This window comes from Mus musculus, chromosome 10 (genome assembly GCF_000001635.26).
Source record: "Mus musculus strain C57BL/6J chromosome 10, GRCm38.p6 C57BL/6J".
NCBI classification, from domain to species: Eukaryota; Metazoa; Chordata; class Mammalia; order Rodentia; family Muridae; genus Mus; species Mus musculus.
The window spans coordinates 29,415,532-29,438,374 of NC_000076.6; the positions used below are offsets into that span (position 1 = coordinate 29,415,532).

Below are 22,843 nucleotides of genomic sequence, written 5' to 3' on the forward strand. Positions count from 1 at the left end.
TCTCTCTCTCTCTCTCTCTCTCTCTCTCTCTCTCTCTCTCTCTCTCTCTCTCTCTCGTTGACTGTAGTGAATGTAGCACACTGGGAAATCTTCCAAAATAGAGTTACATAACTTCACCTTGTAAAGACATAGATGAGAAGTAAAGAGAGCTTTTGGAAATGTTACCATATGCAAAAGATTCCTTCAGGATCTTACATATAAGTTATTTCAGTGTCTCTTCTCCAAAAGTCTTTGGAGGTTTTGGTGATTTTTTAAAATTTCAGAACACCAGAAAAATCTCATCCTAATAAATCTTTATTTGTTGCATCAGCTACTTTAAGGTAGCCTTTGGTTGTGTGTATTTGATAGAAACCTAATGTTCTAAGATTTTCATTATTCCATTTCCCCTCATAAATAAACACAGTTACACTGCTTCAGACTGGAACTTTAGGATCAAGCTCCTCCTGGGAACATTGATGAGGTTTACTCATGGAGAAGACCCTTCTGCATCTAGAACTGTCTATCCCTGGGTCACTTAAAGCAAGTTCCAGAACTTATAGAGCTTGCCTTTTCTGGACAAATCCATCTCTTGGTTGCCATCATATGAAAGATCCAGTAATGTATACACTCTAGAAAACAACTCATAATAGAAATTTCTCATAATAGAAATCCTAACGTTATTTCAACATAGGCTCCCTTGAAGGTAAGGCTTGATTGTTCCCAACCTTTCCTACGACGGAAGATGCCTTGTGGCTAAATCCAGGTCAGTCTCATCTTAGGATACGTTTGCTCCGTGTGTTATTATCTCTCTTTTATTATCAGATTTTCAAAATCTCTCTAGATGGAAAGCTGGCAATGCTGGTGCCTTCGCTTTTTTAAAAAAAAAAAAGCATCCCTCATTTTGGCTGCAATACAGCCTAGCTGGGATTTAATCAGGCCTCTTGTACCATGAGGGGGGCATGATTGATTAGAGCTGTTTATCACATGAGAGAGCTCTGAGCTAACCCAGAAGCACTTATGCTCAAAGTTCTCTTTTCATAGTATTTATTTATTTAAATTACATCCAATTTCTTATTTATTTATTTATTTATTTATTTATTTATCTAGTCTCTATCACAATGTGTGTGTGTGTGTGTGTGTGTGTGTGTGTGTGTGTGTGTGTGTATGTGTGTGTGTTTGCACATATGCATGCTTTTGTATAGGTCTAAAGAAAACCTGGCATCATACTCTAGAGGTCAGACTTGGTGGCTCATGCTCTGTGTGTATATCTGCTACAGTTGAACCATCTTGATGTCCTAGAGTTTTATGTACTTGTTTTGCATTTTGAGTTAGAAATAGCATCTATCTTCCTTAGAATATATATATATATATATATGTATATATATATATATATATATCTTCAGTGACGCAGCACTGGAGGCAGGACAGTATATTTGAGATCACATTCAATAGGAGCAATATCATGAGGGCACATGTGACCACATTCCACCCACTAGCATTGTCACCTAAAGTAATACTCTGAGATTTATCATTAGGCTAGGGTGGCCAAGAATCTTGTCAGCCAGTTCAAAAGGATTTAAGATTTTAAGGCATTATTATAAAAAGCTTGTATTCTTCCAGGACCTAGGAAAATCCTGAAGTTTCATTTGATAATTGATTTTAGACTTTTCAATATATACCAATACTTTAATAATAATAAATCAAGTATCTACACAAAGTCAGTGTTGCCTTATTAAAATTCCATGTGTAGTGATTGTGATTATGCTGATAAACCTCCTTCAGTAGCAGGAAGCACTTAACAGAATTAGTAATTGTTTTTCTTTCTTTTTGGCTTGGAGTGTTTATTCTAGTAGCTGGAATTCTGCAAAGGTTGAGACCATGACTACCTATTCCTGGCCACATTCACCATCAACACATATTTATTAAATCAATGACAATGAGAGCCATGAGTGATGATTCCATCAATTAGAGAAGCTCTGTGGTGAAGACTGTTCTGTAATACTACCTAGATTAGACATAACTCCTAATTGTAGTTAAAATTCTGGTGAATGAAAAATTTATGCTAAGTAGTACTCATTAAAGCAATCTTATTCCAGCTGTTCAATTTGGAAGTAATACTCTCTGCTATGCTGTCTCTGTGGTTCCTGACTATGACCTTGTGTCATTTCCACCCCTGGAGAGTGGATAAAACTGTTTGTATAATGGGCTATTACTCTCACAATTAGATTACTAATCAGTTATCTGATTCATCTCAAAATGGAAACGCCTCACTGATCTTATTAGAACTAGAGAAGCTATCACGAAATCTCTAGGCAGAATGAATGGAGTGTTTGGGATGGAAGAATGTAGACATGCATGATGTGAACTAACTGTGGAGGTTGCATTGTTATGAACTACAGGTATTTTCCTGTAATCAGTGATGGGTAACAACTTCAGAAAGGAAATAAGGACTTCAGCCACACAACTTCCAGGAACTGAATATATCAACAAATACAAATAAGGTAGGGGAATAGCCTGACCTCCAAATGAGGAGTCCTAGGTTTTGGTTGTTTGATTGCTTGTTTTTAATAAGAACTGAAGCAGAAGAACCACTTTATCCATTCCAAGGTTCCCAATTCTCAGAGAACTGAATTGTTTGGGGGAATTTTAGTTTGTGCTTGTTGCTTTCACAGCTGATGTGCACTAGATCATCTTATAGAATACCCAGAGTTTGTTCTGTCTCAGTATTTACAGATGAAAAAAATTAAGTTTTGAAAGGTTAAGCATCACACTGAAGTTGCTTTACCTAGAATGTGTACAGTACATCCTAGAAAAGGTGTGCAGCCAGTAGAAAATTCTATACTATGTGTTCAATGATGGAAAAGAGAGAGCTGAGGCTGTAAATGCCTCTGACCTATTGGAATTTCTTCCATCCAGTGGAGTGCATCTTGAATTTTTCAACTCTCTGTACAATAGGACTACCTAAAGTCAAATCTTGGACTTTCAATTGCACAGAGGCACTAAATTTTACAATCGTGTTTTACGTTGTAGCTCTGATTAGTGTAGAACTTGTTAAGTAGCCTAAGTGTAGCTTCAAAATCATGCTGGAGGACCCTACTTCCGGTCTTGAACACTGAGATTACAGTTGTGGATCCCAACACATGGCTTTTATAGTTGCTTCTTAAGGATGTCAGCAGTGTTTTGAATATGCTTGGTCCAGGAGAAATGGCATTATTAAGTGTGACCTTGTTGGAGGAAGTGTGTCACTGTGGAAATGGGTTTTGAAGCCCTGCCCAGTGCAGAAGAAACCCTTCTCCTAGCTGCCTGCAAAAGATATCCCCTTCTGGATGCCTTTAGGTCAAGATGCAGAACTCTCAGCTCCTTCTCCAGCATCAAGACAGCCGGAACACTGCCATGCTTCTTGTCATGATGATAATTGGTTGCTCCTTTAAAACTGTAAGGCATCCCCAATTAAATATTTTCCTTTGTAAGAGTTACCTTGGTCATGTTGTCCATTCACAGCAATGGAAGCTATAACTCAGACAATGCTTGTGGGTTTGTTTTTTTTTTTAAATTTTACCCATATGCTTTCCAGGTTTTTTTCAAAATTAGATTCCATTATTGTATTTGATGTATCCATGCTGCAATATCTTTGAGGCACTTACTGGCATGAAATATTGGAAGGGTGAATGAAGAGCGTTGGAGGGATGAAGGGAGAAAAGGAAAGATGGAAGAGAGGGAGAGAAATGGGAGGTGCTAAGAGAGTGATTTTTACAACTGGGGAAGTTGGGAGTAACAGAGGTTAAATGAATTGCCCAAAGACACCCACTTTACAGGTTGTAAAGTCTGGTCTCCATATAGGGTGTTAAGGTTTAGGCACTTTTAGGACTGAGGAAAGCTTGATTATTCTTAACCCTGTCTTACCTCAATGTGTACAGTTGAAAATCACACCTACTCTACCTACACAATGAAATGCTAGTCAATGCTTTGTAATAGACAACTAAGCTCATAGTTGATTTGGGTTTCTTTGTGTTGGTAATAGGAAGAGACTGATTGAAAGAAAACATGAAAACACAGTATGTTTGCAGGAGAATTTTTATCTGTACATACTCTACAAACTACAATTCAAACTCAGGATAAAAACAATGCTTTGAAAAGGAAACAGGCCACATAGAGCCTTCACAGGACTAAGGGCCTCTCCTCCCATTGATGACTGATTAGGCCATTCTCTGCTACAAATGCAGCTAGAGACACGAGTCCCACCATGTGCACTCTTTGGTTGGTGGTTTAGTCTCTGGGAGCTCTGGGGAATGGATACAGAAAATGTGGTATATTTACACAATGCTGTACTACTCAGCAATAAAAAACAATGAATTCATGAAATTCTTAGGCAAATGTATGTATCTGGAGGATATCATCCTGAGTGAGGTAACCCAATCACAAAAGAACACACATGATATGTACTCACTGATAAGTGGATATTAACCCAGAAACTTAGACTATCCAAGATATAATTTGCAAAACACATGAAACTCAAGAAGAAGGAAGACCAAAGTTTGGATACTTCATTCCTTCTTAGAATGGGAAACAAACTACCCATGGAAGGAGTTACAAAGACAAAGTCCAGAGCTGAAACAGAAGAAAGGACCATCCAGAGACTGTCCCACCCGGGGATCCATCCCATATACAACCACCATACACTATTGCATATGCCAGCAAGATTTTACTGACAGGACCCTGATATAGTTATCTCTTGTGAGGCCTGGCAAATACAGAAGTGGATGCTCACAGTCACCTATTGGATGGAACACAGGGCCCCTAAAGAAGGAGCTAGAGAAAATACCCAAGGAGTTAAAGGGGTCTGCAACCCTATAGGAGGAACAACAATATAAACTGAACAGTATCCCTCAGAGCTTGTGTCTCTAGTTGCATATGTAGCAGAGGATGGCCTAGTCGGCCATCAATGAGAGGAGAGGCCCTTGTTCTTGTGAAAATTATATGCCCCAGTACAGGGGAATGCCAGGACTAGGAAGCAGGAGTGGGTGGGTTGGGGAGCAGGGTGGGGGGAGGGTATAGGGAACTTTAGGGATAGCATTTGAAATGTAAATGAAGAAAATATCTAATAAAAAAGATGAAAGACAAAAGAAAAGGAAAGGAAACAGGCCACAATTGTTCTTAAGAAAAAATTCCAACATTAGAAAACAAAACAATCAAACAATAAACACCCTAAAGACAAATAAAAAAGGTTTAGAAAAAGGAGAAAGAAGAGGATAAAGAGGATTATAAAGCAAAACTAAAAAATAGATTTTTCAAAAATAAATCCACTCTGGTGTTTGTATTGCATTTTTTGCAAGCCTTAAGCAATTTCTGCTTGTGTCATGCATTATGGATATAGTCAGAGCTGTAAAACTCTTTGAAGCATAAGGAGTATCAGAGGATCCAGAACATTCTGATCCATCTGCCTTTGCCCTTATTTTGTTTTACAATTGGAAGTAAGATTGCTTGCTCTGCATTATATCTTTCTTCATGGATCAGATTACTTTTTAAAAGCATTTATGTCCACTAACCACTTTTATTCACTCAGGAGAAAGGATAAGCTTGAAGAAAAAAAGTAAATGCTAAGCCCTATCTCAGAGTCCTGCATTCACAGTGCATCTACTTCCCTCTACAGTGGCATATGTATCAAACCCAAAATCTGGATCTCTTGGTATTTGGATATCTCATGATTATACAGTCAGTGAGTGTTTCCATTGCTCAAAATGACTCTTCAGACTCTTGTTATTTTTTGAAGGTATTTGGTATTTGGGATGGAGATATATACCTTAAGTAACAAGGGTCAACAGAACATAGGTGACATTAAAGCAGGAAGAACAGCAGAAAGATTTAAGAAGAGGATTGCTACTACTGTTAAGCTATGTGGACATGACATCAAACTGCCTTCTAAGCATTCATGCCGGTATCCACAAACAAATGTTGTTAGCCTTAAAATCCATTGCATTCATGAATTCACTGCTGCTATGGTTACATGCACTGTAACCATAGTCTGCTCAAGACTTGGCCTGTCAAAGAGCTAGCCATGAATGGTGGAGAAGCTCATGGGACTGTATTCTTATCTGCTGAATTATTGAATGATAGATTCTTGGAGAGGGGGAGTCACTATTTTCAGGTCTGTACCCACTATTGATCATAGTAGGTTCTATTTGATGGTCCATGTGATGCTCCCATCCCCATAGTCACCCTGATGGTCATAGTTAAACTGGGAGAATTAGAAGGAAAGAAAGAAAGAAAGAAAGAAAGAAAGAAAGAAAGAAAGAAAGAAAGAAAGAAAGAAAGAAAGAAAGGAAAAGAAAAGAAAAGGAAAGGAAAGAAAAGAAAAGAAAGGGAGAAGTAAAGAAAGAAAAGGAGAAAGAAAGAAAGAGAGACAAAGGAAGAAAGAAAGATATGATCAGGAGAAACTGACAGAGAGGAGTGGATGATCGAAGGGTGTGTGGGAGTTAAGAGTTAAGAGTGATTGGGGGTGTGTGTGAGAACAATCAGTATGAGTTAAGCACGTGTATGAAATGGCCCAACAACAAGATTTAATTAAGTAGAAACTCACATAACCATAGAAATTTTTACTCATTGTGGGCTATGTTATAAAGGAATCATGAATAAAGTTAAGGGACTATTTTAAATGTGATATGCTATAAAATGTAAAATAATATCGTTAATATTGACATTAATTTTGATTTAAGGATGTTATTTCTCACTCCATCAAGTTACAAACTAGATTTGAATTAGGAGTTCAAATCACAAACAAGAACAAAAACATTATGTTGACATTATTACCTAGGAAAGTATTTTACTACAACTTTAAATATATGAATTATAAGTTTATGCTCTCTGCTTTTTCAAATACATTCAGTAGCAACCCACTGTATGCAATCTTGATTAATTCACCTTGTTATATTATGTAGCAGCTTATAACTCTTTTACACATTGGCATGCTTTCAACTATTCAATTAAAAATGAGATGTTTTATTAATGTAGCCAGTTGTTGATACAAACCATCTTGTATTTTTTATATTCAGCAAAAATGCAGCTAAACTCTCTCCATTAACTTCTTACTTAATAGTTAAAAATAGAAGCCTAATGTAATGTTTATAATACAGATCCAATAATAAATTTAGAATTCTAGTTTTCTGCCCAATGGAAATTTAAGCCCTCCCACATGCAAATAAGGTTTCCCCAAACTCTCAGTCCAAGCCAATGTAAAATACCTGCTGCTAAACCCTGAATCATCCCCAAAACTATATATAAATCCTATCCAGGAAATAAAAGGTGTGTGAGAACTATTCTGTCATCTGAGACTTTTGTCCTAAGAGCTGTAACACTTGGGAAGAGATCTGCTCTCCCAAAGCTCCAGCTGATGCTCTGCCACACTCCTCACTGGCTAGTCGGCTTCTCTTCGCCTAGCCTGACTAGACTCAATGCAGGGTGGCACGGAATTACAGCATGGCAGAGACGGAGGTGGAGCGGACCAGCGCAGTGGAAGTGGGGAAGCAACTTCCCCTCCCTGCCCACATTTGCTTCCCTTCTCTGGAACCCTTGCACCAGTCCTGGCCAGAGATTTCCATGGAAAGCCTCTGATACTCAGACCCCCAGTGGTTCTCAACCCTCCTAGTCATGTGACTATTTAACATAGTACCTTGTGTTGTGGTGACCCCACCCAAGCATAAATTTATTTTTCTTACTACTCCATAACTATAATTTTGCTACTGTTACAAATCATAACATATATCTGATATGCAGGATAACTAATATGTGACCCCTGTGAAAGGGTCTCTCAGTCCCCAAGAGGTCGAGACCCACATGTTAAGAACCACTCTTCTGGGGGAGGGGGCTGGGAAAGGGGTTAACATTTGAAATACAAATAAAGAAAATATCCAATAATAATAAAAAAACTACTCTCCTATCTTGATGACTGTCACTTCTGTACGGATAGTAATCCAACACTCCCACCTCATTACCTGAATACATATGGATGATACCAGGGCAGACTTAACCAGCTTGGGATCATTATTTCTAGTTTACCATTTTTGTTTTCACAATCACCTCAATTTTCTGCTGTCTCTTCCTTTTGGACTTCTAGGAATAATATCAGTGTCAAATTTACCTTAATTACTCATCTGCACACTTGGTTCATTTAATCATTAATCTGAGTTCATTTTCCTGGTTTATAAACAGGCAAAGTATTACCTACCTCATCTTTCTGATATTACATACAGAGATCAATGACACAAATCAACATTGCTTTTTTGCTAAAGAGGAGACAATGAATGATCTGTGTTATTCACCCCTGTACAAAGTCTTGTGATTTACTACTTTTAAAATTCTTTTTGAGACTGTAAGTTGTCCTCTTCTGTCCTTCGTAAAACCCCACATCTAACCCTAGATCAACAAGTCCCTCCCTTTCTGGCTGCCAAACCCCAATGAAAATAAATGCCTTGACTGCATGGCTTGAAGCCACTACAAACTCACAGTCTCCTACATCAGTGGAGCTATTAGCACTACACAGTAAGACTTCTAACTAACCATTGTCTACTTCCTCTTTCATGTCCCACAATAATATTTGTGAGCCTTCACTACTTTGATGTTCTCCATCATTTTTAGCAAATGATCTCTACATCGGAGAGAAAATGCAGACCCTTTTGGAAGAACGTTTTTCCACTTCTGGATTCTTCCCATGAAAATAGCTGCCCCATGTATTGGGTATCTATGTGTTGTTTGGATCACATCTTCCAATTTCTTAGGCACCTTAGTTAAATCAGGTATATTTCAAGGGTTTTATTTTTCTTCTTTGATTCTCATTTACCATATTCCCATGTCCTGCAACTCTCTGATCCTAATCTGTGCTTCACTGTCTCAGTCAAAAGCCCCACCTTGCAGATGTTTCTGATTACTAAAATCAACAGGCACATTTCAGTTCTTACCTTATGTGCCCTCTGATTGTTCGAGATTCTTGCCTTCATCCTCCTGATGCCATTTCCTTGCATGGTTTCCATGGTATCACTGAGTTGATTCTTGTCCTTTATCTGCCATATTAAAAACTCTGGCCCATTTGTAAGACATTAACCACATTTAACAAGGATCCTCTAACATCTAAACTTCTAACCATAGTTTTCCCCGTATCTTTATAACTAATGGATAATTCAAAATAATTCAAATGAAACTCATTTCTGGTGCCCTATATAGGATTTTAAACATATGCTGCAGCAAGCTGAATTGTCATCCTCATGGTGTTAAATTTACATACCTTCTGTCTTTTCTGGCTTGGCAAACAGTATCACATTATATCCTCCTCTCTTAAGCCAGAAACTTATTGAATCTGTTTGTAGAGTCTTATCCAATTTTTCCATATTATTTTTAAGTCTAATTTTTAATTATCTTTCTGTGATCACTGTTATATCCCTGGGCTTCGCTGTATTTTCTTCAAAAACTTCCTCCTTTGTTTCTGCCAGAATGAGCTGGATAACATAACCATCGTGTTCCTGGAAGAGAGTCATCATGTTCAACTGAAATTCTCTCCATATTTCCTATAACTCTCAACTTTAAACACAATTTAGTAGAAACTAGTTTGTACTGTACTAAGCATTTACTAAATGACAGTAATTTCGTTGTTTCCTATAAATTCATCCTAAATATAATCTTCCAGAATAAAAATGAAATAGGAACAAATGTATATGTCAAAGATGAAACTATTAGGAAATGTATTCAGAATTCAAAGAAAATATTTTAAAACATAACCAAAAAAAGTCTCATAATGTTTGTTACAAAAATAAAACAAAGCTGGTCTTGTATCTTGGTCTGTATTTTATTTATTTCCTCACAGGCTGCTGAGCTCCACTGGTTTAAAAGTATGTGCCAAACTCAAATTTATACATCCAGTTATCTTAAAATAGCTCAATCAAACAGAATTTTAGACATTTAGCATCTGCCAGCTGTGCACTCTTATAAAACTTCATGCTGCATCTTCTGACCACTAATAAAAGCTTTGCAAGTACAAGATTCCAAGCTATTACAACGTTTTCAAACACAGTAGTGTGGAGGCAGAGGGTGATATGGATGAGATTTAAATTTTCCTCTTGGTAGCACTCAAGAATTTCTGCAGACGACTTTCCACAATACATAGGATATTTCAACAGAATAGTTCTAGGTGGACACTAGATTTGGGGGAAGAAAACAGAGGAAGCAGCTGAGACAAGTTGATGTAGCAGGTAGGCAGCTGTAGTAGATCTACCAGTAAAGGTTCACAGCCACGAACTATTTTAGAAATGGAGTTACTGGGTTTGCTAACTGACTATGATTGGGATGAACAAGAAAAGTCAAAGGATGAGACTGGCCTCCATCCTTTCCAGTGTGAACAATAGAAAGGTGGAAGCGCTGTGGAACCCAGAAGAGCTGTGTTAAGAGAAGATTCTCAGATACCAGGTGCCCATGTAACTGTGAAAAAGATCTTTGTTGGAGGTTGTCTTAGTTAGGGTTTTACTGCTGTGAACAGACACCATGACCAAGGCAAGTCTTATAAAAAAACAACATTTAAATGGGGCTGGCTTACAGGTTCATAGGTTCAATCCATTATCTTCAAGGTGGGAGAATGGCAGTATCCAGGCAGGCATGGCATAGCAGAGCTGAGAGTTCTACGTCTTCATTCAAAGGCTGCTAGTGGAAGACTGACTTCCAGGCAACTAGGGTGAGGATTTTATACCCACACCCACAGTGACACACCCATTCCAACCAGGTCACACCTATTCCAACAAGGCCACACCTTCAGATGGTGCCACTCCCTGGTCCAAGGATATACAAACCATCACAGAGGTATTAAAGAAAACACCGAAGAACATCACCTTTGAGATTATTTTGAGCAGTCTGAGAAAATTGAAGTGATAGAAATTATGACTGACAGAGGCAGTGGGAAAAAGAGGAGGTTTGTTTTTGTCACCTTTGATGACCATAACTCTTTGGATAAGATTGTCTTTCAGAAATACCATACTGTGAATGGCCACAACTTTGAAGTAAGAAAACCTCTGTCAAAGTAAGAGCTGTCTAGTGCTTAGTCCAGACAGAGACATCAAAGTGTTCTGGAAAGTTTGTTGGTGATTGTAGAGGCGTTTTTGGTGGCAATGACAGTTTTAGTTGAGGAGGAAGCTTATGTGGTTATCATGGTGGCTTTGGTAGCATCCAGGGTGGTGGATATGGCAGTAGGAATGGATATAATGGATTTGGCTATGATGGTGGTTATGGAGATGGTGGCCCTGGTTACTCTGGAGGTAGCAGAGGCTATGGAAGTGGTCAGCAGGGATATGGAAACCAGGCAGTGGCTTTGGTGGGAGTGGCAGCTATAACAGCTGTAACAACACAGGAAGTGGAGGCAGTTATGATGGTCTTGGAAGGTACAATAATTTTGGCAATTGCCACATCAGTCTTTAGAGTTTCGATCCATGAAGGGAGGAAACTGAAGCTTATGATGCTGGAGGTCACGACTTTGCTAAACCAAGAAACCTAGGTGGCTGTGGAGGTTCACCAGCAGCAGCAGCAGCAGCAGCAGCTATGGCAATGATTGGAGGTTCTAATTAGGTCCAGCAAACAAAATTTAGAGTAGAGGAGAGCCAGAGAAGTAACAGAGAAGCTACAGGTTACAACATATTTGGGAACTCATTGGTAACAGGGTTAGCTGCTACAAAGGAGACATGACTTTACACAATTCTAATGTGTGTGGGCAAAAACTCTAGGACTGTTATTTGTGACTAACTGTATAGCAGGTTATTTTAGTTTCTGTTCTGTGGAAAATGTAAAGCAAAACAAAGGATTTTACTGTAATCCTTTTTACCTATGGTGTTGATTGCTAAATGTCTGATCATGATGCTCAGTAAATGTTCCTTTAAAGACAGGATACACACACACACACACACACACACACACACACACACACACATATATATATATATATATATATATATATATATATATATATACAGAGAGAGAGAGAGAGAGAGAGAGAGAGAGAGAGAGAGAAAAGAGAAGATAGAAATATCGTCTTACTGGAATTGTTAAGTATTGCAGATAATACAAAGAGAGAACTAGAAAGTTTTGTTGGGGCAAGTCAGATGGAAATATTGTTGAAAATGGTATTTGTCCATTACAATTAATAGTTTTAGTTGTACTTCTGGTCTTGTCACAGGCTATAATAGTCATAACACCTGTTTAATATGTGAAATATACTAAAAGAAAAAGAACCTGCCACCTTGAGAAGGAAGGGGACTGGAAAGGTTCAGGACAGGGTACCTGGAAGGGTATGGAGGGTGGAAAGGGAGAGAGTGGGGCAATTCTACTTCAATTAAGACATCAGAAAAAGGAAATAAAGAAATAAAATCATTCCTTTCCTCCTTTTGCCTAATAGGTGAACATACTCTGGTCTACTTTCTTTATAAAGAAGACCCCTTTAAAAACATTAAGTTTTTCTCCCACTGTGTGTTGTAATTCTAAAATGTATCATTGTTGCTGAACAAATATACTTGTAGCACCTCCCCCAAATCATCACCAACAGCAGACCACAGCAGACCTACGTAAATGATACCATCAATCAGTCTTGCCTTGAGTGCCCTCTTTCCCACTAGTGGCAGAGCTCCTCTTTGGCATTGCTTTCATTCTACACCTGTAAATTCCTTATGTTTAACTCCCTTTTCAACAAAACATTCTATTCTTGTGATTTTATTGAAACAGCTCATGAAATGTTCTCATATTGGCAGTTACAGGGGGACATAAAAATTAAATAGATTGATTTGTTGTGATATTGATTTGCTTCTCTCCTCAATGTTTCAGTGCCATTATTGTCTTGGGTCTTGACCTATATACTGTTTGTTTCCCCAGTCTCAGATTCTTTTATAATTTATTTTCATTTACTAATGTTTAAGAATTGACCATCTTACTTGGCCCATTTCTTCCTTTCAAATCAGGATTTCTTGTGCTTGCCTGCATTCTCTTTCTTGATGCCATGTATCATGGCCACTACCTTTCAATGCTTCCAAACATCTGTTCCCAACTTCGGTATTTTTCTATATAGACTCAGGCTCCATTCATTGTGGATTTGACTATAGTTTTATACTTCACTGTCCCAAGCTGTTGCTCATCAGTTTTTCTTACTCATTCTTAGCAGAATGATGTATTGTCATTGGCCATTGCTGTCTTATAGGCTAAATGGCTTGTGCCACAAACTTTTGACATAAGGTAGGACTATTAGCTATGCCCTGAGGAAGAACTGTCCATTAATATCTTTTCATAGGTTCCTTAAAACTAGTAGAAGGAACACTGAAAGCAAATCTTTCATATTCCTCAGGGTGCAAAAGAATAGTAAAGAAACAATCTTTCAAATCTACCACTATTTTATAATTTCTTTTAGGAATAGCCACTAGAGATGGAAGCCCAGGTTTGTACCATGGTTTCATTAACCTTTCTTAGATCTTGTAACAATCTCCATTTACCATATTTTTTCTTGATAACAAATATTGGAGTATTCCATGGTGACTGAGATTGTCTTAGATGCCCTGCCTCTAGTTGCTCCTGAACTAGAGCAGAGGGGTCTTCTATTTTTTCTTTAGATAAAGACCACTGATAAACCCACACTGGAATATTATTAAGCCATTGAATTTTATCAGCATGGGATGCATGCAAGATAGTGGCCATTATGGAAAATACCCCAAGCCTCTAGTGTTAGAGTGGGGCTTAGGCACTTCAAATGTATTAATGCCTTGTCCTTCCTTTCCTAGCTCCTGACCAGGCAAATATCCTTGTCCTAGCATCTGCTTAGTCACTGCCTCATTAGGACTACACATTATAAGACCCATTTTTGCCAAGAGATCTCTTCCCCAGAGGGTAGTAGGCAAATTTGACATAACACAAGACTGAATTTGTTCTGAATTGCTCTCCTCATCTCTCCAGGCTAGAAGTTTAGAGCTTTGTTTTGGGTTATTGACATAACCAATCCCTTGGAGGTGACTGAGTATATCAGATAAAGGTCAAGTTGAAGGCCAGTCTTGTCCTCTAATAATTGTTACACCAGCCCCAGTATCTTTTAATCCTTCAAAGCTTTTCTTATTAGTAGTAGATTGAACCCAGTAAGCATCAGAGGAACCAAAGCCACTCTGTTCTCTCTCACTCTTAACAAATCTGGAAGGTAGCAGATGAAAGGGAACTACAATAAGTTGAGCAATTCTTTGGTTAGCACATACAGTTCTCCATGAGGGGAAGCAACCATAATTTTAATTTCTCCCTCATAATCATTATCTATAACACCTGGGTAAATTTTCAGACCTTTAACAAAAGTACTTCTTTGTCCTAGAAGAAATCTCCAAGTTTCTGCAGGTAAAGGTCCAAAAACTCCTGTTGGCAGGGTTTGAACTCCCATTTCTGGGGATAATACTATGTTGGTGGTAGAACAGAGGTCCAATCCTGCACTTCCTGGGGTTGCCCTGATAAGTTCAAAAAGAGATTTCCCTGGTATGGCAGCAGCTTCATGGCCCCATAAGCTGCTTGCTGTGGGCATCTGGGGTCCTGAGGCTGGCCCCTCTGCTCATTTCCTGACATGGGATGGCCCTGAATATTTGTCATAGATTTACATTCCCTGGGCCAGTGGTTACCCTTCCTGCATCAAGGACCAACTCCTTGGGCATAGCCTGATTACCTGCTTGCAGCACCTCTGTTCCTAGGACAATCACTTTTAAAATGATCCAAACCTCCACATTTAAATATACTTTATTCCCTCATTTCTGTACAAGCATTGCAAAGCAGCAGCCAAGGCCAAGATTGTATGAAGGCTCAATCTCTGCACAAAGACAAATATACCCAGCTAAGTCTGTCTGTGCTTTGTATGGTCAAATAGCAGAGGGACATGTTGCATTAGCATTCTCATAAGCCAATTGTGTAACAAAAGTATTTCCAAGCTTGAGAATCTCCAAAAATTCTACTAACTGCTTTTAGTAGCCTGTCCACAAAATCCAGAAAAAGTTCATCAGGAGCCTGTCTAATACTAGCTAAATTTCCACTGATATCCCCTTTAGTTGGTAATTGATTCCAAGCATGCTGGGCAGCCATTGCAACCCGTGCATCCACTCCAACAGGAAACCCACTCTGATTAGCATTGCCTTCATAGTGACCCTTTCCTAAAAGTATGTCAGCATCTCAATCTGGGTTACCTGTCTGAGCATTCGTCACAACAGTTCTCTTACTAGCTAACTTCCTGCCATTCAGAACGCCAAAGCAAGAAGTCTCCTCCTGATAAAGTAGCCTTACATTGAGTCTTCCAATCTTGGGGGGTTAAATTTGACTCCATCACAGTTTTCAAAAAAGCTTTTATAAAAGGAGCTGTAGGGCTATACTGTGCCACAGCTGTTTTTAAACTGTTTTATCAACTTGAACACCAAAGGATGATATTGTCTGACTCTATTGTTCTACTGGTCAATTATCTCAACTGTAGGGAAAGCTAGCACATCAGATGTATCCTGCCCTTTCCCAAGAGCCTGACTCAGCTTTTTCCAGCAGCAATTGGTGTATCTCAGAATCTCTGCTCTTCCCTGTACTTGACACCATTTTTAGCTCCTGTAGTTCATTAGTCAATTTCTGCAGCTTAATTTCAAATTCTCATTTATTTAATTGCATGTCCATCTGGAGAGCAACTCCTACAGTAGAGGCCATAGGTAGAGCAGAAGGTGTGCAAGGTGGCATAATCATAATATTTGTCAGCTCCTTTTTTTGAATGAACTTCTTCCTCTGATGTAAGCTCATCATTAGTATCTCTATACCTTTCTAATTTAGGGTTCAGAGGGCCCTTTTCTGAGAAAGCCCTCTCTGGCAGGTGTTCTTCCTGAAATTCTTCAAGATCTCCCTGAACACTATCTTATGCCTACAAGGTCTCTTCATCAATATCATCTTTTATTAGCTCCCAGAGGTAGAGGGTGTTATTATCTGCCTGAGTGGTGCCCAGAGCTTCTCCAATTTTCCCCAGGTTCTCTTATCTAAAGTTCTTTATTCTTTAAACCATGGGCTGCAAGTATCTATCTGATCTGAAAAGTTTTCTAACAATTGTTCTTCAAACCCTACCCCTCTCTCCTGAAGCAGCCCTTGAAGGCTGTGGACAAATGCCTGTTTAGAATTTTCCAGTCCAATTTTCCACTGTCAACTTCTAGGTGGGATCAGTGTTGGGTCAACACTGCCTCAATTTAGCCTGTATCCCTTTGCACCTACAACAATTTCAAAAACATGAAATTTAAAGCTAGCGCTAGCATCAATGCTGTATGTTGCTTACTGTGCAGGATACCATCTTCTTCCGTTTTCTGTGAAGTTCCACCAAGACAGTGTACCTCAGATGATCTCTCTCAGCCCAATCCCCATGTTCAGGCACCACCTGTAGTGGCCAGCGGCCATGGAGAACTGGGTACCTGGAAGGAAAGCTGGGGACAGATGGGAAGGATGGATGAGAGAGGAATGAGACCAAGACAAAGTTTCTGATCAAGGACCCATGTTTAATTCTTAAGTCTGAATTTAAAGAAGGGGGGGGACCCATCCCCCATCTTGCCAGGATCTCATCACTTTGCCAGGATCTCATCAGGAAAACAAGCTCAGCTGCTGAGCAGGTAGTGGCTTCTTGCAGGAAGCTGCAGATGTGGCAGAAAAATAGACTTCACCTAGATTGGAAGACTCCAACCTAAGTGGGCTAGGCGACTGTGGCAAAACAAGGTCTGATTTAGCCCGCTCAAGGCTGGCAGAAGGACACACACACATACACACACACACACACACACACACACACACACACACACACACATATGCATATATTCTCATACACATACACTAATTGTCATTGGTGTCTTGCCTACATACATACTACATTTCTTACTGGAGTCTATAATTCCTCCGAGTACAAATTCTCCTTTATATCTCTTCTCATGGCCAGGAACACCTCATGCATCATCAATCCTCTACTTTGTTTCACAAGCAAAGAAAAAAAGGCAAATTGAGGAGCAGAGTCAAGCTCATAGACAGTCATTCTTGAAGTCTTTTCCATGTACTGCTGAGTGATGAGCTAATTCCCCTCAACTACCCCATTGCTATGCACATCACTAAGAACATATTAACAGCATGTGGATACATATGCGTGTTTCTTCCTCTAGAAAGATTCAAAGATGACAGATTGTCTTATGGACGTGAGGCAGATCACTGCCTGTCAAACAGATATGAGGGGAATACAGTCTTGTGTATGTAATGTATGCATGTATGTGTCCCTATACCTTTGTGTAAGTGCTTCTGTTTTAGACTGACTTAAAATTCTCTTTTAAACAGTAGCAAACCTAACAAGCAGTAGTTCATGGAGGACCCATCTTGTGATTCAAATGCTCTGTATTTTGTTTCATTATCCCATACAGTGACTTTACACAGTAATAAATTGCTCATTTTGTATGTAAAGATACTGAGAATCAGAGCTTAAATCATTTTTTCCAATGTTGCAGGATCAACAGTAGAGAGATTTAAAGTGTGTGTCCTCCTGTTCCCAGAGCCCATGCTTTTCCCACTAACATACCCAACAGCCCTGCAAGCACCCTACCCGATATTCCAGTATTCTCTAAAGAGTCCATCTGGCTAATTCTGGCAGCTTCTCTAGGAGGTGCATCTGGCTGTCCCTGAAGACCATCATGTGGGATGGGACAACTGGGAGAAAAAAAGGGACAGATGAGCAAGTTCTATGAAGACTCTGAATAGAGTACTGTGTGATAAGGCAGGCACAACAGACTGGTGGTATCTGCATCTGCTACTTCTCTTTTCTCTTTTTTCTCTGCCTCTCTGTCCTTTTCTATTCTTTGCCTTGAATTATGACATGCTTATTTTTGACTGGTTATGTTGTGCTGTGTCACACTAAGAAGTAGTTACAAAATGGAAACAGTCTTCTCAAAATTCTCAGTATGAATCCATCTTTGCTTTTATTTAAATGATTATTTATGAAAAATCAGGAAGAGCCTCTTGAATTTGTTGCAACTCATTACTTAGGTATGCTTATGTAGAGTGTCTGGAATGCAGGGCAGCCTGTATGCAGCCCACCTACAAGAAGCAATTAGGTCAATTCAATTGGTGTATAATGGTTATTTCTGTAAAAAAAAATGTTAAAGTGAAACTCGTTATGCTGTTTTGGAACATCTGAGGGATGTATAACTGTATGTCACTAGGAATAGACTGTGAGTAGATGAAACTATAGCTCAGGCTCAGCTAAATGTTCCTTCTCTGCCAAATGGTACTCTGGGGAAGAGAGACCCGTGCACTTTAAACATATTTCTACAAAGTGAAATATTGCTATGTGTTTATCGAAATACTTCAGAAATATTTACTTTTTCTCTGGTAGCAAGTTTATTTATTTATTTTTTTAAAGCATTGAGATTTGTGATTGGAAAAAGAAATAAATAAGGGTATATAAATTAGAGATTTATTTTATTTATTTTCTTTTTAATTTATTAAAGTTTTGTGTATGAATATTTGACTTGCATGCATGTCTGTGTACCATGTGCATGCCTGGTGCCCATGGAAGTGAGAGGAGTGCCAGATCCCTTCATGGGCATTAGCACATTGCATGTACTACTTGGAATTGAACACAGGGCCTTGCATAAACGAAAAGTACTCTTAACTAGCAATCTAGCCAGATGGTTGTTTTAACTTTTATTGGATCTTATTAATAATACCTAATGATTTTTGAGGGATTACTATAATTTACACACACATTATGTACATTTCTAGTGCTTTCCTTTCATTGGTATCAGAGATATAATGCTTGATAATTATCTACAAAGATCTTATTTAGAGCATTATATAGAGTAAGTGAAAGGACTTAGGGGACAAGGATCTACATAATTGTAAGACTCTCTGGAGTGATTGGAGTATTCTACTGCATAAGAAGGAAGCTTGGTCATCGTGTAGTCTCTTTACAAACATTAATTGAACGAGGGGGACAACAGACACACATTTGAATGAATGCAGGCAGTCCGTGAAGCTTACTCCTTTTGCTTACTATAGTGAGAAGTGTTGGCTATCATGACCACAATAGTACTGCTGTACCTTGCTATCACATTATAGTTGAGACTTTGTGATTTTTTTTTTAACTCAGAAGAGAAAGCATAGTTTTTCTTTATGCCAACTACAGGAATAACTGAAGCTAACTATGAACAATTTTCTTTTTTTTTTTCCATTTTTTATTAGGTATTTAGCTCATTTACATTTCCAATGCTATACCAAAAGTCCCCCATATCCACCCACCCCCACTCCCCTGCCCACCCACTCCCCCTTTTTGGCCCTGGTGTTCCCCTGTACTGGGGCATATAAAGTTTGCAAGTCCAATGGGCCTCTCTTTCCAGTGATGGCCGACTAGGCCATCTTTTGATATATATGCAGCTAGAGTCAAGAGCTCCGGGGTACTGGTTAGTTCACAATGTTGTTCCACCTATAGGGTTGCAGATCCCTTTAGCTCCTTGGCTACTTTCTCTAGCTCCTCCATTGGGAGCCCTATGATCCATCCATTAGCTGACTGTGAGCATCCACTTCTGTGTTTGCTAGGCCCTGGCATAGTCTCACAAGAGACAGCTACATCTGGGTCCTTTCAATAAAATCTTGCTAGTGTATGCAATGGTGTCAGCGTTTGGATGCTGATTATGGGGTGGATCCCTGGATATGGCAGTCTCTACATGGTCCATCCTTTCATCTCAGCTCCAAACTTTGTCTCTGTAACTCCTTCCATGGGTGTTTTGTCCCCAAATCTAAGGAGGGGCATAGTGTCCACACTTCAGTCTTCATTCTTCTTGAGTTTCATGTGTTTAGCAAATTATATCTTATATCTTGGGTATCCTAGGTTTGGGGCTAATATCCACTTATCAGTGAGTACATATTGTGTGAGTTTCTTTGTGAATGTGTTACCTCACTCAGGATGATGCCCTCCAGGTCCATCCATTTGGCTAGGAATTTCATAAATTCATTCTTTTTAATAGCTGAGTAGTACTCCATTGTGTAGATGTACCACATTTTCTGTATCCATTCCTCTGTTGAGGGACATCTAGGTTCTTTCCAGCTTCTGGCTATTATAAATAAGGCTGCTATGAACATAGTGGAGCATGTGTCCTTCTTACCAGTTGGGGCATCTTCTGGATATATGCCCAGGAGAGGTATTGCTGGATCCTCCGGTAGTACTATGTCCAATTTTCTGAGGAACCGCCAGACTGATTTCCAGAGTGGTTGTACAAGCCTGCAATCCCACCAACAATGGAGGAGTGTTCCTCTTTCTCCACATCCACGCCAGCATCTGCTGTCACCTGAATTTTTGATCTTAGCCATTCTGACTGGTGTGAGGTGGAATCTCAGGGTTGTTTTGATTTGCATTTCCCTGATGATTAAGGATGTTGAACATTTTTTCAGGTGCTTCTCTGCCATTCGGTATTCCTCAGGTGAGAATTCTTTGTTCAGTTCTGAGCCCCATTTTTTAATGGGGTTATTTGATTTTCTGAAGTCCACCTTCTTGAGTTCTTTATATATGTTGGATATTAGTCCCCTATCTGATTTAGGATAGGTAAAGATCCTTTCCCAATCTGTTGGTGGTCTTTTTGTCTTATTGACGGTGTCTTTTGCCTTGCAGAAACTTTGGAGTTTCCTTAGGTCCCATTTGTCAATTCTCGATCTTACAGCACAAGCCATTGCTGATCTGTTCAGGAATTTTTCCCCTGTACCCATATCTTCAAGGCTTTTCTCCACTTTCTCCTCTATAAGTTTCAGTGTCTCTGGTTTTATGTGAAGTTCCTTGATCCACTTAGATTTGACCTTAGTACAAGGAGATAAGTATGGATCGATTCGCATTCTTCTACACGATAACAACCAGTTGTGCCAGCACCAATTGTTGAAAATGCTGTCTTTCTTCCACTGGATGGTTTTAGCTCCCTTGTCGAAGATCAAGTGACCATAGGTGTGTGGGTTCATTTCTGGGTCTTCAATTCTATTCCATTGGTCTACTTGTCTGTCTCTATACCAGTACCATGCAGTTTTTATCACAATTGCTCTGTAGTAAAGCTTTAGGTCTGGCATGGTGATTCCGCCAGAAGTTCTTTTATCCTTGAGAAGACTTTTTGCTATCCTAGGTTTTTTGTTATTCCAGACAAATTTGCAAATTGCTCCTTTAATTCGTTGAAGAATTGAGTTGGAATTTTGATGGAGATTGCATTGAATCTGTAGATTGCTTTTGGCAAGATAGCCATTTTTACAATGTTGATCCTGCCAATCCATGAGCATGGGAGATCTTTCCATCTTCTGAGATCTTCCTTAATTTCTTTCTTCAGAGATTTGAAGTTTTTATCATACAGATCTTTCACTTCCTTAGTTAGAGTCACGCCAAGATATTTTATATTATTTGTGACTATTGAGAAGGGTGTTGTTTCCCTAATTTCTTTCTCAGCCTGTTTATTCTTTGTATAGAGAAAGGCCATTGACTTGTTTGAGTTTATTTTATATCCAGCTACTTCACCGAAGCTGTTTATTAGGTTTAGGAGTTCTCTGGTAGAATTTTTAGGGTCACTTATATATACTATCATATCATCTGCAAAAAGTGATATTTTGACTTCCTCTTTTCCAATTTGTATCCCCTTGATCTCCTTTTGTTGTCGAATTGCTCTGGCTAATACTTCAAGTACTATGTTGAAAAGGTAGGGAGAAAGTGGGCAGCCTTGTCTAGTCCCTGATTTTAGTGGGATTGCTTCCAGCTTCTCTCCATTTACTTTGATGTTGGCTACTGGTTTGCTGTAGATTGCTTTTATCATGTTTAGGTATGGGCCTTGAATTCCTGATCTTTCCAAAACTTTTATCATGAATGGGTGTTGGATCTTGTCGAATGCTTTTTCTGCATCTAACGAGATGATCATGTGGTTTTTGTCTTTGAGTTTGTTTATATAATGGATTACATTGATGGATTTTCGTATATTAAACCATCCCTGCATCCCTGGAATAAAACCTACTTGGTCAGGATGGATGATTGCTTTAATGTGTTCTTGGATTCGGTTAGCGAGAATTTTATTGAGGATTTTTGCATCGATATTCATAAGAGAAATTGGTCTGAAGTTCTCTATCTTTGTTGGGTCTTTCTGTGGTTTAGGTATCAGAGTAATAGTGGCTTCATAAAATGAGTTGGGTAGAGTACCTTCTACTTCTATTTTGTGAAGTAGTTTGTGCAGAACTGGAATTAGATCTTCTTTGAAGGTCTGATAGAACTCTGCACTAAACCCATCTGGTCCTGGGCTTTTTTTGGTTGGGAGACTATTAATAACTGCTTCTATTTCTTTAGGTGATATGGGACTGTTTAGATGATCAACTTGATCCTGATTCAACTTTGGTACCTGGTATCTGTCCAGAAATTTGTCCATTTCGTCCAGGTTTTCCAGTTTTGTTGAGTATAGCCTTTTGTAGAAGGATCTGATGGTGTTTTGGATTTCTTCAGGATCTGTTGTTATGTCTCCCTTTTCATTTCTGATTTTGTTAATTAGGATTTTGTCCCTGTGCCCTTTAGTGAGTCTAGCTAAGGGTTTATCTATCTTGTTGATTTTCTCAAAGAACCAACTCCTTGTTTGGTTAATTCTTTGAATAGTTCTTCTTGTTTCCACTTGGTTGATTTCACCCCTGAGTTTGATTATTTCTTGCCATCTACTCCTCTTGGGTGAATTTGCTTCCTTTTTTTCTAGGGCTTTTAGATGTGTTGTCAAGCTGCTAGTATGTGCTGTCTCCCGTTTCTTCTTGGAGGCACTCAGAGCTATGAGTTTCCCTCTTAGAAATGCTTTCATTGTGT

At 39.0% G+C, this 22,843-nt stretch overlaps 1 pseudogene; it reads left to right on the forward strand.

Annotated features, from left to right (window-relative positions):
- Nucleotides 10,815-11,553, forward strand: Gm18903 (predicted gene, 18903; annotated as a pseudogene).